The sequence below is a fragment of the Chrysochloris asiatica genome, unplaced genomic scaffold, assembly GCF_000296735.1.
Source record: "Chrysochloris asiatica unplaced genomic scaffold, ChrAsi1.0 scaffold00244, whole genome shotgun sequence".
NCBI classification, from domain to species: domain Eukaryota; kingdom Metazoa; phylum Chordata; class Mammalia; order Afrosoricida; family Chrysochloridae; genus Chrysochloris; species Chrysochloris asiatica.
The window spans coordinates 731,191-748,613 of NW_006408762.1; the positions used below are offsets into that span (position 1 = coordinate 731,191).

Consider the following 17,423-nt stretch of genomic DNA (forward strand, 5'->3'; position numbering starts at 1 on the left):
TATATAATCTTGTATAATTATTGGCTTTATGATGAAAGAGAAAAATAGAATGAAGGGAGGTGAATCAATATACTTCTAAGACTTGGAGTCTAAGTGGTTTTGTTGTTAAGTGTCATCAAGTCAGTTCTAACTCATAGTGAACCTATATACTACAGAAGGCACCACTGCACAATCCTATAAAACACTCAAAGATGTTGCTATGCATGAGCCCATTGCTGCAGCTTCTATGTCAATCCATATTATTGAGAGTCTTCTCTTTTTTGCTGACCCTCTATTTTACCAAGCATGGTGCACTTCTTCAGGTATATTATTCTATCTGTATGCTGAGCAAGTAATCAAAGAATCTGGAGTGGAGTATAATAAGAAAAACGTGACATCAGGATTAAGAGAAAGACTCATTAATAACCTGAGATAAAGAAGATCACACAACCTTACTTGCTGAAAGTGAAAAGGATTTCAAGCACTTACTGAATATGATAAAAGATTACAGCCTTCAGTATGAATTACACTTCGACATAAAACAAAAATCATCAGAATAGGACCAATAAACAACATAATAATAAATGGAGAAAAGATTGGATTTTGAAGGATTTTATTTTACTTGAATCCACAATCAATGCCCATGGATGCAACAATCAAGAAAAGAAACTGTCGCGGACCAGCCACAACACACTTATTGGGGGATCCTTAAAAAGATGTATGGTGTCAGCGAAGAAAGCACAAAATCAATGGGTCTCGATGAATGGTGAATCTTCTTCTCTGTTTTTTATTTCAAATTCTCAAACAACTTTTATACTACTCCATACCATTAATCTATTAATCATTCTTTTCAAAGTAGTGGTCTAAATCATACATATTAATCATTTCAATATAGAACATCAAGAACATCAAAATTTTCTTTGTTCCCCTTTACATAATTAGACAATACCTGTTTTCTGTAACCAAGCCTCATTGCTCTAAAATGTCACATTAATCTTAAAACATAATTCTGAATCTTAACTCCTATTTCTGCCTTCACCTATTATTTTCTATAGATTCATTAATCACAACATGTACCTAAACATTATTTGCTATGGTAACTGACAGCACAATTGTTTGTCATGATTGATTAAACAAGAAAAACAAGAAGCATAAAAAAGCACTTAAAGTTTTGTAGTTAAGAAGAAATGGAACAACTTCCTTAACAACTTCTCTATACAAAACATCTAGTTAAATTTCTGCTTATGATCTAATACTATTCCCCTAGCCCTAAATTGCATTTTCAGCTAATTTTCTAGAGGTCTTTATATCCCTGACAGAAACTACATGGAATGTTGAATGTAATCTTAAACTTGGACTGGCAAAAACTTTAGCTGGTTTTTCCTAGTGGTGAAACTTATTGTTAGTGTGAAAAGCATTCTTTAGGACTACACATGATTGAATATGGTGTGAAGGTGCCTAAAAACAAGTTTCAAATCTCTAATATGATTCTTACTAAGAGTCTACTGAAAACTTTTTTATTATAAAATCAAGAAAATTAAAAATAAGCTGATTAAAACAAAGAGACAGAAACTTCAGAGTCCCCACATGAGATCCCTCCCGGGGCCTTGCCTTCCAAGGGGAGACCCATTGTGGCCCTGCTTAACAATGAGCCCTTCATGTTTAGGGTCCTCCGCATGGCCTCTGCTAAGAAACAACATAATGCATTAGGTAAATCTGCTTCAAAAGACCTCTTTACGTTGTTTAAAATCAAAGATGTTACTTTGAGGACTAAGGTGTGGCTGACCCAAGCCAAGGTATTTTCTTGGCTTCATATGCATGCAAAAGCTTGACAATGAATACGGAAGACCAGAGAAGAACTAATGCTTTTGATTTATGGTGTTTGCAAAGAATATTGAATATACCAGGAGCTGCCAGAAGAATGAACAAATCTCTGTTGGAAGAAGTACAGTTAGAATGTTCCTTAGAAGCAAGGATAGCAAGACTTTGTCTCACATACTTTTGACATGTTATCAGGAGGGAACAGTCCTTGGAGAAGAACATTACACTTGATAAAGTAGAGTCAGCAAAACAGAGGAAGATCCTCAATGAGGTGGTTTGACAAGATGGCTGTAACAATGAGGTTAAACATAGCAACTATTATGAGGATAGTGGAGGAACAGGAAGTGTTGCATTCTACTGTACATAAGCCACTGTGAGTAACTGCCTGTCTCGACAACAATCATAAAGATACAATTAAAAGAAACTTTTTTATTGTGAATTGAATGAAGGTTTACAACAAACGCATTGGTTTTACATTCAACAAATCACATGCCTTTCTTCATCTCAATGATTGCAATCCCCTGTATGCAACAACAGCTATTCCGCATCTGCCCTGTGGTTCCTATTTCCATTCCTCTCACCTTCCCATCTCTTCTCAACTTTGTCTTTAGGTAAATGTTACCCTTTTGATTTTGAATGATTGACCGTTAATTTATAGATACCTTACTGGTGTCGTTGTTTCCTCTATATACCTATCTGTTGCTTGGTTGAAACTTGGGCCATGAGGGTGAGTTCCTTTCCAGATCTGAAGGGTGGTCGAAAGCCATAGTCTCATGTTCCTCCAGCCTCTTTCTGACTATTAAACCTGGTCTTTTTTTTTTTTTTTAATATATATTTTTAATGTTTTATTGTGAATTATGTGATCGTTTACATGGGAGAACATTAGTTTTACATTGATCCTATCGTATATCAAACAGTCCCCTCCACGCATCATCAACCAACCAAAGGGTATATCCTAGAAGCTTGTCTCCCCCATCCCCTTCCCCCCTCCCCCGGTTGTCAGCACACAGCCCCTCTCCCTCTCTGGGTCTAAAGTTCCCATCTGCTCCATCTCTCCACGTTATCGTCTCTGCCTCCATCTCTGGCATCATTGCTTCTCTGTGTAGGATCCCGCTCTCTGCTCTTCTCCCTTCATGGTCCTAGGGATCTCCACTCCTAGACTGCAAAGTTAATCAGTCCCCTCCTTACTACAAAACGTCTACCTTTACATTTCCAACCATCACAATCAGTCCTGATAACAATTATTCATTATAGTATCACAAGAGACCTATCCACATTTCCTTTCATCAGCCCTGTCTAGACAGATTGGATACTACTGAGTGGTACATGTACTACAATGCTCAATAGACTCCTGTGAACCTGGACAGAGACCTGGCTGATCATCAGCATGGCAAGTCCAGGGGACTCTTGGACCCAGTGTCAGTGACATAGCTACAGAGGACTAGAGTGGAGAATGAAGCGTCCAGCTGATAGAAAGAGAGGGCACATGCATAAGTACACCCACGTGACCTGGCTTCAACGACTTGATGATCAGAGCTCAATCAGAAGAAGAAAGAAGATGGATAAAAGAATAATCTGATACAATTTGATGAACTTGACATACACCTATAAAGCAGTAGCTCAAAAGTGGGAACACATTTTCACAGCGGGATCATTCCCACCCTTCCTCACACGGAAAGGACAGGGATGGGCAACTTGGACATTGGCTACCCAGAATGCTGGGGCTACAGAGGCAAGAAGTGATTGGCTTACAAGCTTTCAAGAGGGAACCTAGATCCAGAGGGCGTGGAGCAAGGTAGAATCTCCACTGAGTAGTATCCATTCTGTATAGTAGGAGCTGATGAAAGGAGATGCGGATAGGTCTCTTGTGATACAATAGTGAATGATTGTTATCAGGACTGATTGTAAGGGCTGGAAATGTAAAGTCAGACGTTTTGTGCCAAAGGGAGGGGAGTGATTAACTTTGCAATCTAGGCGCAGAGGCCCCTGGGACCATCAAGGGAGAAGAACAAAGACGATGATGTGGGGAAATGGAGTGGCTGGGGACTTTGGACCTGGAGAAGAAGAGGGGCTGTATGAGGATGACCGGGGGACAGGCTTGTGGGGTATAGACTGGTTGGTGGATGGAGGGGATTGTAACCATGGCAAGGAAACAATATACGACGGCATCAATAAGAAGCTAGTGTCCTCCCATGTAAACTATCACATAATTCGCAATAAAGCATTAAAAACATTTTTTTTTAACCTGGAGCCCGGGGCGGGGGGCGCGGAGGGGGGAATGAATCTCTGGTGATCATTGCAATGAAACGAAATATGATAGGATGAATGTAAAACTGATGTTCTCCCATGTAAACCCATATAATTCACAAAAAAAAACCTTTTTTTAAAAAAAAATGAATCTTTGATACTTTTAGGGCAAAAAAATGCATTATCTGACATCCTAAAACTACCTATTTATGCCATCTTTTGTGGTGCTGTGGGTTAATGCGCTGGACTGCAAGGCCATTCGAGCTGCGACGTTAGAAGTTCAAGCTCACCAGCTGCTCCTCGGAAACTTTTTATAAGGTCGCTATGAGTCAGAACTGACTCGACAACACTTAACAACATCAACAATGATAATTAGTATGAGTTCAAGATAATGGCATATTTTGATCTTTGTTACAAAGAATTATATTAACCTTTTACTAAAACTAAAGTTTTTCTTCTAAACATAGGCAGTTTTTCTTCTAAACATTGTTGTTGTTGTTGTTAAGTGCCGTCGAGTCGGTTCCGACCCATAGCGACCCTGTACAGGGTTTCTGAGCGTGTAAATCTTTACGGGAGTAGAAAGCCTCATCTTTCTCCCGCGGAGCGGCTGGTAGTTTCGAACTGCTGACCTTAAGGTACGCAGCCCAATTCGTAAGCAATATATAAAATGCTAGCATCATTAATAATTTATTTGTACACTGAAACAAAACCTTTAAGGCATTTTAAAGGTGTCATATATTTTGAATCCAACTTACGTATTTCTAAACTATCACCACGTATTTCTTAACCATTCCTACTTGAGTCTTCAGATTTCAGGTTGCCATATAGTATGAATCAAGACCATTTTTAATAAGTAGATGCTATACCTGTTGTTCACCACTTGTCTGTCAGCTTGTTGTACTGTGGTCTCATCCATGTTGCTGTGATGCTGGAAGCTTTGGCACCAGTATTTCAAATATCAGTTGGCTTACCAAAGTTGGACAGGTTTCAGTGGAGCTTCCAGACTAACACAGACTAGGAAGAAGGAGAAGATGGTCTATTTCTGCAAAAATAACCGCTGAAAACCTTATGAAATGACAGCAGACTATTATCTGATATAGTTTGGAAAATGCACTAAAAATATAACTGGGGGAGAATTGCCTCCTTAAAATACAAATGACCTGGAACAAAACTATCTGGACATTCATTTGCTGATGTGGTACAACTCAAAATAAGAAGAAACAGCTGTGAACATCAATTAGTAATCAGCATGTGCTATATACAAAGTATGACTCTAGGAAAATTAGAAGTTGTCAAAAACTAGACAGAACACATTATCGTTGTTAGATGCCATCAAGTCGGTTCCAACTCAGAAACCCTGTGCACAACAGAATTAAACACTGCCTGGTCCTGCACCATCCTCACAATTGTTGTTACACTTGAGCCCATTGCTACTGCCACTGTGCCAATCTATCTCATTGGGGTTTTCCTCTTTTTCGCTGACCCTTCACTTTACCAAGCATGATGTCCTTCTTCAGGGACTGGTACCCCCTGATAATATGTCCAAAGTATGAGAGCTGAAATCTCACCATCTTGGCTTCAAATAAGCATTCTGGTTGTTTGTTTGTTCTTTTTCTGTTTGTTCTTCTGGAAGTCAATGATACTTTTAATATTCTTCTCTAATACCATAACTCAAATGCATCAATTCTTATAATGTCTTCCTTATTCATTTTCCAACTTTCACATGCATATGAGGCTATTGAAAATACCTTAGCTTGGGTTGCTGTTGTTAAGTACCATGGAGTCGCACAGGGTTTCCATGGCTGTAAATCTTTATGGGAGCAGAAAGCCTCATCTTTCTTCTGAGGAATGGCTAGTAGTTTTGAACTGCCGACCTTGAAGTTAGCATCCTGATTCATAACCACTATGCTACCAGAGCTCCTTGGGTTAGGCACACCTTAGTCCTCACACTGACATCTTTACTCTTTAACACTATAAAGAGGTCTTGTGCAGCAGATTTGCACAGTGTAGCACATCGTTTTATTTCTTGACTGCTGCTTTCATGAAAGTTGATAGTGGATCCAAACAAAATAAAGTATTTGACATCTTCAGTCTTTTCTCCATTTACCATGATGCTATGTATTGGTCCAGTGGTGAGGATTTTTGTTTTCTTTACATTGAGGTGCAACCCTTACTAAAGGTTGTGGTTTTTACTCTTCATCAGTATTTTAAGTCCTCTGCACTTTGAGCAAGAAAGACTGTATCATCTACATATCACAGGTTGTTAAAGAGCCTTCTTCCAATCCTGATGACATATTCTTCTTCTTACAACCCATTTTATCAGATTATTTGCTCAGCATACAGATTAAATAACTATGGTGAAATAATGCAACCCTGGCACACACCTTTCCTGAGTTTAAACCATTCAATGTTCCCTTGTTCCGTTCAAACAAATAATGTTGTTGTTGTTGTTATGTGCTGTGGAGTCGGTTCTGACACATAGCGACCCTGTACAGGGTTTCTGAGGCTGTAAATCTTTACGGGAGCAGAAAGCCTCATCTTTCTCCCATGGAACAGCTGGTAGTTTCGAACTGCTGACCACAGAAATTGATATCCTAGACATTAGTCAGCTGAAATGGACAGGTATTGGCCACATTATATCAGACAATCATGTGATTTACTATGCAAGGAATAATATCCTGGGGGAGGAATGGCATCTCATTCATAATTAAAAAACACATTTGTTTTGAAGTACAATGCTATCAGTGATAATGATAATATCCACATGCCCACAAAGAAGACCATTATTGTAATTTACACACCAACCACTAAGGCCAAAATAAGGAAAATGAAGATTTTTACCAACTTCTGAAATTGACCAAACATGCAATGAAGATACAATGATTATTACTTGTGATTAGAACGGGACATTGGGAAACAAAGAAGGATCAGCAGTTGAGAAATATAGCCTTGCTTATAGAAACTACCCCAGAGATCACATGATAGAATTTTGAAAGACCAATCAATGCATTGTTCATTGAAAATACCTTTATTCGACAACTTAAACTGCAACTACACCCATGGACCTCACTGAATGGAATACACAGAACTTGAATCTATTACATCTTTGAAAATGGACAATGGAGAAACTTAATATCAGTAAGAACAAGGCCAGGGACTGACTGTGGAACAGACTATCAATTAATCTTTTGAATGTTCAAGTTGAATCTGAAAAAAATGAAAAGTCCATGAGAGCCAAAATATAACCTTGAGTATATCTCACCTGAGTTTAGAGAATAGTATTGATTCATTGAACACTAATGATGAAGATCAGACATGGAAGACAACATCCATAAAGAAAACAAAATGTCATTAGGAAGAAAAATAAAAAAATGTTGCAATAGTACATGGACAGGGAACTACCAGATTCATAAGAGGATGTGGAATAAGAGATATCATTATTGATGTCAGATAGATCTCGGCTGAAAACAAAGAATAGTAGAAAGATATTTACCTGTATTTTATTGACCATGCAAGGCATTCAACTGCGTGAATCATAACAAATTATGGTTAACGTTGTAGAAAATGGAAGTTAACGAGCACTCAATTACACTCATGCAGAACCTGTACATAGACCAAGAGACATTTGTTTGGACAGAACAGGGGAATACTGGCTGGTTTAAAATCAGGAAAAGTGTGCCTCAAGGTTGTATCCTTTCATCATACTCATTCAATTTGTATGGTGAGCAAAAAATCCAAGAAGCTGGATTATATGAAGATGAGTGTGGCATCTGTATTGGGAGAAAACTCGTTAATAACCTGTGATATGCAGAATCATGACCTTGCTTGTTGAAAGCAAAGAGGACTTGAAGCTCTTATTGATGGAGATCAAAGACTACAGCCTTCAGTATATAGACTGTACCAAAATATTGATCCATACAACTGAACCAATAAGTAACATTGGTATGGGGGTAAGCAAAAAAAAAGTATTTCTGCAAAATCATAGAAATTTTTATTCAACAAAAATATCAAAATATGAAGCTATTATTTCTCGACATATCCTCCATCTCAACTGAGAAACCAAACTCACTGCCACTGAGTCAATTCTGACTCATAGTGAGCCTATATAGGGTTCTTTCGACTATAATTCTTTATGGGACCAGACAGCTTTATCCTTCTAGTGTTTATCCTGTAGCACCACCAGGGCTATTTCTTCCATTTGGGTCTATACAACACTAAAGGCAGTGTTTCCATCTCACTAACCCTTTCCTAAAAATTTCTGTGCGATGTGATTTCCACCATTTTAGAAAGAGCTTTGGCACCCTTGTGGGACTCCAAACATGTTTCTTTTAAATGTTCTTTTAGTTGCGGGGGAAAAGAAGTCTGATGGGGCAGCATCCGGGTTATAGGAAAAATTGGATATGGTTTTCCTATGTAATTCTCATAGGACAGTATTTGCTACCCTTGAAGAATGGGCAGGTCCATTGTTGTGATGAAAAAAATATTCCCTGATGCAACTTTCCTGGCCTTTTTCTCACCATTGCAGTTTTCATTTTTTTAAAAAAAAATTCTGCATAAGAAGCCTCCATTGTGCTATGTCCTTTGAGAAAATCTACCTAGATTATCACTTTGTTGTTATTGTTGTTAAGTGCCATTGATTTTGTTTCAGCTCACAGTGATCTTGTATAGGGTTTTCCAAGGAGCTTCTGCTGAGTTTGAACCGCTGACCTTGTAATTCAAACTGACCTTTGGTCCAGTGCTTATCCTACAGTGCACCACCCGGACTCCAGATTATCACTTTCTTGTTGTTACGTGTCATAGAGTCGATTCTGACTCATAGAGACCCTGTATAGGGTTTCCAAGATGTGTCTCCCCCAAAAGTCACCATAACCTTCTGATCTGACCTATCTGCCTTGAATTTTACTGGCCTAAGGAGACTAATACAAGAGCATACCTGAGAGAACTAGTTAGTAGCCATCTAGTGATCACAGAGACATATTTAAACATATTTTCTTTGGAATAAGCCTGTACATATATGAACTGGAAACCAAGTAGCAATACTTTTTGACATACCCTCATATATGGAGGAAATATTGACCTTGTCAATGATTTCATTTTACTTGGATCCACAATCAATGTCCATGGACACAGCAGAAAAGAAATCAAGTGACATATTACCTTGGGAAAATCTGCTGCAAAATGTCTTTAAAATGTTCAAAATCAAAGATATCACTTTGAAGACAAAGCTATACTTGACCCAAGGAATGGTATTTTTAATTTCCTCATATGCATGTGAAAGCTGGGGAATAAATAAGGAAGAATGAAGAAGAATTCATGCTTTAGAATGATGATGTTTCCAAAAGAATGTTCTAGGATCTGCCAGAAAATTCCAATGGTCGCGCTAATGGAGGGGGCGGCGGCTGAACAATGTGCGAGAACTGTGCAGACCTGGTGGAGGAGTTAAATGAAACCCAGACCACGCAGCGGCGGGGTGAGAGGTGTCTGGAGACCAGGTCGACGGGGGAACACTGCCTAGCGGGAAGAGACTGCAGCGGCCAGCCAAGCTGTCCTACTTACCCAGGATGCGAGAGCGACATCCAGGCCTAGCCTTTGGATCGTGGCTTTGAGATGGGGTCGACCAACTTAGAGACCCACAAGCGTAGTGCAAAGCATCTTATTACAACCCTGTTGCCCCTGCTGTGCTTCCGCCTCTTGACTGACACGACATCCGAGGATGGAATCCGACTTTTGAGCTGGACTTAAGGGCCATAGGGCAAGGAGATTCATGTTTAACAGCGACCACACAACCGCCACTCATCTGTCTGTCGTGCTGTGGTCGTTTGAATTGCTGTGATTCTGAGGGCTATGCCACCGGTATTTTAAATAACCAGCAGGGTCACCCATGGTGGACAGGTTTCAGATGAGCTTCCAAACAAAGACAGACTAGGAAGAAAGAGTGACAAACTACTTCCGAATCGCTAGTCACTGAAAACTCTATGAATAACAGAGAAACACTGTCAGATACAGGACCTGAAGGTGGGAAGGCACTCAGAATGCAACTGGGGGAAAAAAAAATGCCTCCTCCAAGTAGAGAAAAGCTCACAGAACCTTCATTTGCTAATGGGCCACAAATCAAAGTGAAGAGAAACAGCTGTAAACATCCATTGAAAATTGGAACATGGAATGTACAAAGTATGAATCTGGGAAAATTGGAAGTTGTCAAAAATGAAATGGAACGAGAAAAGTTTTGCTAAAGGTAATACAGAAACGGCTACAATCATACATTGACAGAGAACTTCCAGAGGTTCAAGCTGGATTCAGAAGAGGCCGTGGAACGAGAGATATCATTGCGGATGTATGATGGAGTTTGGCTGAAGCCAGAGAATACCAGAAGGATGTTTACCTATGCTTTATTGACTACACAAAGGCTTTCGATTGTGTGGCTCATGACAAACTATGGACAACATTGAGAAGTATGAGTATTCCAGAACACTTAATTGTACTTCTGAGAAATCTGTACCTGGACAAAGAGGCAGTTGTTCGAACAGAGCATGGGGACACTGAATGTTTTAAAATTGGGAAAGGTGTGTGACACGGTTGTGTTCTTTCACCACACTTGCTTAATTTGTATGCTGAGCAAATAATACGAGAAGCTGGGTTCTATGAAGAAAAACATGGCGTCAGGATTGGTGAAAGACTCATTAACAACCTGCGATATGCTGATGATACAACCTTGCTTGCTGAAAGTGAAGAGGACTTGAAACATATTTATGAAGATCACAGAGCACAGCCTTCGATATGGATTACATCTCAATGTTAACAAAACAAAAATCCTCACCACTGGAGCAATAAACAGCATTCTTATCAATGGAGAAGAGATTGAGGTTGTCAAGGAATTCATTCTTCTTGGATCGACTGTCAACACTCGCGGAAGCAGCGGTCAAGAGATCATATGACGTATTGCATTGGGCAAGTCTACTGCACAGGAACTTTTTAAAGTACTGAAGAGCAGAGCTTGAGGACTAAGGTGCGCCTGACTGAAGCCATGGTATTTTCAATAACCCCATATGGATGTGAAAGCTGGACAGTGAATAAGGAAGCTCATAGAAGAATTGACGCCTTTGAGTTGTGGTGTTGGAGGAGAATACTAAAAGTGCCGTGGACTGCCAAAAGAACCAATAAATCTGTTTTGGAAGAAGTACAACCAGATTGCTCCTTGGAGGCCAAGATGGCTAAGCTTCGTCTCTCCTACTTTGGACACATTGTCCGGAGAGAATAGTCGCTGGAGAAGGATGTCATGCTGGGTAAGGTGGAGGGTCAGAGAAAAAGAGGAAGACCTCTAATGAGATGGATCAGCCAGGTGGCATTATTGATGGCGTCGAGTGTGGCAGTGGTACTGAGCTTGGCCCAGGATCGGACATTGTTTGGTTCTGCTGTGCATGGGGTCACTATGAGTTGGTTCTGACTCGATGGCACCTGACTACAGCAACAATGATCTGCCAGAAGAATAAACAAGTGCCTTGGAAGAAGAATAACCAGAGTGCTCCTTAGAGGGTAGAATGGGGAAACTTCATCTTAGGTACATTGGTTATGCTATCAGTAAGGACCCGTCTCTGGAGTAAGAAATCATGCTCAGCAAAGTAGAGTTATAGCAAAAAAGTAGAAAACCATTGATGAGATGAATTAACATGGTGGCTGAAAATAAGCATAGCAGTGATTGTAAGGATGGCACAGGACAAGAAAGTGTTTCATTCTTGGTAGGAATCTTGATGTGGTACTGTAGGTTAATGTGCTGTGGGTTAATGTTCTGGACTGCAAAATGAGTTTGAACCATGAGGTCGGTGGTTCAAGCTCATCAGCTGCTCTTTGAAAACCCTATACAGGGTCACTAAGGGTCAGAACTGACTCTAAGGCACTTAACAACAACATATAGTCACTATGAAATGGAACAGACACAAGGACACCTAAAAACAACAACAGAGTTGCACGCGGGACATGGGGCTGTGCTGTGGAGCTGTGGTCGCTGAGAGCTTGACACCGTGACTCGGGAGCGAGGCACAGAGAGAGCGGCGGGAACCGTCAGCCAGAGCAGCCCCGGAGTAGCAGTTGCCGCCGTCTGTGCAGTCCAGCCGAGCGGGCCATGGCGTTGTCGATGCCGCTGAACAGGCTGAAGGAGGAAGACAAAGAGCCTATCATGGAGCTCTTTGTCAAGGCTGGCAGTGATGGTGAAAGCATAGGAAACTGCCCTTTTTCCCAGAGGCTCTTCATGATTCTTTGGCTCAAAGGAGTTGTGTTTAGTGTCACAACTGTTGACCTGAAAAGGAAGCCTGCAGACTTGCAGAACTTGGCTCCAGGGACCCACCCACCATTTATAACTTTCAACAATGAAGTCAAAAGGATGTAAATAAGATTGAGGAATTTCTTGAAGAAATCTTATGCCCTCCTAAGTACTTAAAGCTTTCACCAAAACACCCAGAATCAAACACTGCTGGTATGGACATTTTTGCCAAATTCTCTGCATATATCAAGAATTCAAGACCAGAGGCGAATGAAGCATTGGAGAGAGGTCTCTTGAAAACACTGCAGAAACTGGATGAATATCTGAATTCTCCCCTCCCTGATGAAATTGATGAGAATAGTATGGAGGACATTAAGTTTTCTACACGTAAATTTCTGGATGGCAATGAAATGACATTAGCAGTTTGCAACCTACTGCCCAAACTGCACATTGTCAAGGTGGTGACCAAAAAATATCGCAACTTTGAAATCCCGAAAGAAATGACTGGCATCTGGAGATAATTAACTAATGCTAACAGAAGGGATGAGTTCACCAATACCTGCCCTAGTGACATGGAGGTTGATATAGCGTATAGTTACATAGCCAAAAGACTTACCAAGTAGAGTGGCATTTATGAGAGCGATGTCATCACATCTTCCCTTAACAGAACTTGCTTTCCTAACAGACTGCTCCTCTTCCTCTAAAGTAGAAACTCTAATTTGCATGAATGTGCAGTTAATTCAAGATTTAGGATAAAGGGATAGACAAGGTATAGTAGCTATCTTAAAGTATACACTCCTAAGCAGTATTATTTTAAAATTCTCTTGACCTGCCTATCTTCCCTACCCATAGCCTCCTCTCCGCTCTAATTTGGAGACACTCCGTCACCAACTTTTCAGTTTAGAGGGAGTTTATTGTCTCTCTGGATCCCTCACTGTTGGGTCCATTCACTGTGTACAGATGGCAGGATTTTTGAGGTGCAGTGTTTAACTGTTAAAATAGTAGCCATAATTTCATCAGTCAGCCCCAAACTGGTGCATAATGCCTAGTACAAGGACTATTTATGTATCTTTGGAATCTTATCATATTTTGTAAGAGTATATGAAAGGATTGCTACTGTATCAGACATACTCTGTTTCAATTTAGTCTGTCCTGGATATGTACTAACGAATAGTACCACAGAGAAGAGAGCCTTTTACGACACTCACTACAGTTTATTTTTGCCTGAAAGCACCTATCCTTCTTACCATTTCTAACACTTGAGCTCTAAGTGTTCAAGACCTTCCCCTAAGCATTTTATCATTTGGAGAAAAGCCCACAGGCATCTGATATGGTCACTCTCAGCCTGTTGTTTGCTCTTTGTGTTTTGCCTATTGCCGTTGATTTGGAACATTATTGTTTTTTTCATATTTTGTTTTAATTGTTACAGTTCCTTTTTTAGGTAAGCATAGACCTTTGCTGTTTGTAGATTTGGAGCATCACTACAAAAGCTAGTATTTAGTTGATTTAGCTATAGCAGTGCAGTGATTAATAGTGTACAAATTAACACTTAAATTAACCTAAGGGTGGGTTTGTCAAAATATCAAGTAAAGTTTTGTTCCTAAAGTGTATTTAATGTAGATAGCTAATCTAAAGAATCCATCCTTTATGAAATATAAGGGAAGTCACAGAGATCACCAACTTTTCCATTCCATCCCTACTTAATGTTAAACTTTGGGTAGAGGGCTCTTTACTCCTTGTGGACTGAACTGTAGTTGTAATGTGGGTGTATTTTCTACAATTGTGTCTAATCTTAGTTAACACAAGTCTATGGGTTAACTTATATCTACAGCTATATTGAGGAATAGCACTCTACATAATTCTTGTCTGTTTATTTAAATCTGAAGTCCTAAAACAGGGATTCTTTGTGTTCTAATAGGGGATGTCAAACTTGGTGAAAATAAACAAAAATTTCTATGTAAAAAAAAAACACAACAAACCCTTTTCATGTTGAAAGTTAACTTTGTGAAGAATTTTACTTAAACTGTTGTTGTTGTTAAGTGCCATCAAGTAAGTTCTGATCCACAGTGACCCTGTATAGGGATTCCAAGGAGCAATTGGTGAGCTTTATCTTCTCTAGCTGATCTTTGAAATTTTCTGTTCAACTCTTGGACCTCCTTATTTCTTCCATTTGCTTTAGCATCTCTGTACTGGAGAGCAAGTTTCTTCTGACATCCATTTTTACCTTTTCCTTCTTTCTTAGCTTCTTAATGACTTTTTGCTGTCTTCACATATGGTGTCCTTGATGTCATCCCACAACTCTTCTAGTCTTTGTTCTTTAGTGTTTAATGTATCAAGTCTGTTCTTCAGATGATCTCTAAATTCATGTGGAAAAAATTCAAGGTCATACTTTGGCTCTCGTGGACTTGTTTTCATTTTCTTCAGTTTCAGTTTGAATTTGCATATCAGTAATTCATGGTCTGTTCCACAGTCTGCCCCTGGCCTTGTTTTCACTGATGGTATGGAGCTTTTCCATCTTCTCTTTCCACAGATGTAGTCAATTTGATTTATATGTGTCGCATCTGGCGAGGTCCATGTGTATCGCTGTCTCTTATGCTGTCTTAAGAAGGTATTTGAAATAAAGAAATCATTGGTTTTGCAGAATTCTCTCATGCGTTCTCCAGCCTCATTTCTATCACCAAGGCCATATTTTCCAACTACTGGTCCTTCCTCTTTGCTCCCATCCTTTGCATTCCAATCCCCAGTAATGAGCAATACATCTTGATTGCATGTTTGATCGATTTCCGATTGAAGAAGTTGGTAGAATTCTTCTGTTTCATCCTCACTGGCTTTAGTGGTCGGTGCATAAATTTGAATAATAGTGGTATTAACTGGGCTTCCCTGAAGGTGCGTGGATATTATCCTATCACTTATAGCATTGTATCTCATGACTGATCTGGATATGTTATTTTTGACAATGAATGCAACACCATTCCTCTTCAACTTGTCATTCCCTGCTTAGTAAACCATGTGGTTGTCAGATTCAAAATGGCCAATACCAGTCCATTTCAGCTCACTAATGCCTAAGATATTGATGTTGATGCGTTCCATTTCAATTTTGACAACTTCCAATTTTCCCAGATTCATACTTCGCACATTCCATGTTCCAATTTTCAATGGATGTTTTCAGCTGTTTCTCTTCATGTTGAGTTGTGGCCCATCAGCAAATGAAGGTTCTGTGTGCTTTTCTCCCATGAGCTTAACTCTATTCATGTCATAATAGTCAACTCTACTTTGAGGAGGCATCTCTTCCCCAGTTGCATTTTGAGTGCCTTCTAACCTGAGGGGTTCATTTTCCAGCCCTGTATCTGACAGTGTTTCTCTGCTATTCATAAGGTTTTCAGTGACTAGCTATTCCGAAGTAGTTTGTCATTCTTTCTTCCTAGTCTATCTTTGTCTGGAAGCTCATCTGAAACCTGTCCACCATGGGTGACCCTGATGGTTATTTAAAATATCAGTGGCATAGCCCTCTGAATCACAGCAATGTGAGTGTACCTAATATATAACTCTTGAACTACAGTCAAAAGCCCTTTGAAAATCAGCAAACTACAACTGCTGTTTGCTATGGAACACTGTGCAAGAACACTATTTGAAACCACTTAAAACTGCAGGAAAGCATTTTTACAAGCAGTAACAGAATTTAGGTAAACTTCATTTTCTGTAGGCTTGGAGAAATAGAATTTATTTTACTTCATGGGATTCTTAAAATTATAACTCTAATATTTAAGCATTCATAGTAGATCTAGAAATTGTTTGAATAATACATATTAAGAAGAAAGAGGCTGACTTTCTTTTGATACAAATTATCATTATAGTGGGTTACTAAAATTTGGACATTCTATGTATTTAATTTCCATTTTAATGAAATGTTATTTGTGTTGAATATTCTCCTCCTTGATGCATAAAATATTCCATTGTCTCCAATTCATTTTTATTAAGATCACAATTTTAAATGAAATTAATTTGACTCGTGACAACTTCTTTTTTTTTTTCATAATTGTTTCAGTCCAACAATCATCATGTAATAAACAGTAAATCAGTATGTATGGTTTTCATCTTACTAAGGTAATCAAACTATGAATCAGATTATGTTTTCTGATCTTTTCAGTGATAGAGTCACAATTTTCGTCCAATTTCATAATTAATCCTCTAGCAGTCTTGGCTGGAAGAAAAACTTCTAGTTTCATTGTCAGGAGTTGCATGCAAAAGTTGTAGGTGTATAATCTAGACATGACCATTGGTATTTTTGCCATAATAACAATAAAGAGACAGTATCATTGGTGTTGTAACCTGGTTCTTCCATACTTTCTGCAAGCGCTAATCATCTTCATAGCCACTTACCAAAACGACTGTTGTTAAAAGTCGTTGAGTTGTTTGTGACCTATAGCGACCCTGTATAGGGTTTCCCAGGAGCAGCTGGTGAGCTTGAACCGCCACCCTTACAGTTCAAACGGCTTTGCAGTCTGGGACATTAATCCACAGCGCCACACCAGGACTCCAAAATGAATACTCCCCTAAAAATCCCAACTACATTTCCTACCTCTCTGACCCTCCTTTCCAATTTCAAAATATGATACAGGAAAATGGTATTTATGGAAATTCACTTTTACAGTAAACTTTTCTGAATTTCTATCACATCTTAAAGGATAAATGAGTTGGAAATACACTTTAGAAGGACTATTGTTTTCACGTTGAAGAAAACCTATAACAGATAAAGGATTCCTGGTGGGGTGCTATAGGATCAGCACTGGACTATGAACCACAAGGTTGGCAGTTCAAACCTACCAGCTGCTCCTTAGAAACCTATATCAGGTTGCTATGTGTCAAAACTGACTCAACGGCATACAACTGCTTAACAGATAAATAAGGTAAATGTGTTGAAGAGTAGTGTTTATTTGATAACATCTGAGTTATTAATCAATACTACCTATAAGATATTAGTAAAAACACTTGAGTTATACTTTGGGATATAATGTTTAAGGGAAGTTGAACAAAAGCACCTTTATAATTTTTTTTTTTTTAACTATTTAAGTTCAGTAACAAGAGATAGTTTTCTTCTTATTCATTTATTTAGGTCAGC

General features: G+C 39.1%; 1 pseudogene; it reads left to right on the forward strand.

The window, feature by feature from the left end:
* The first annotated feature begins 12,166 nt into the window (after window positions 1-12,166).
* LOC102833980 lies at window positions 12,167-12,927 on the forward strand (annotated as a pseudogene).
* Window positions 12,928-17,423: the final 4,496 nt, after the last annotated feature.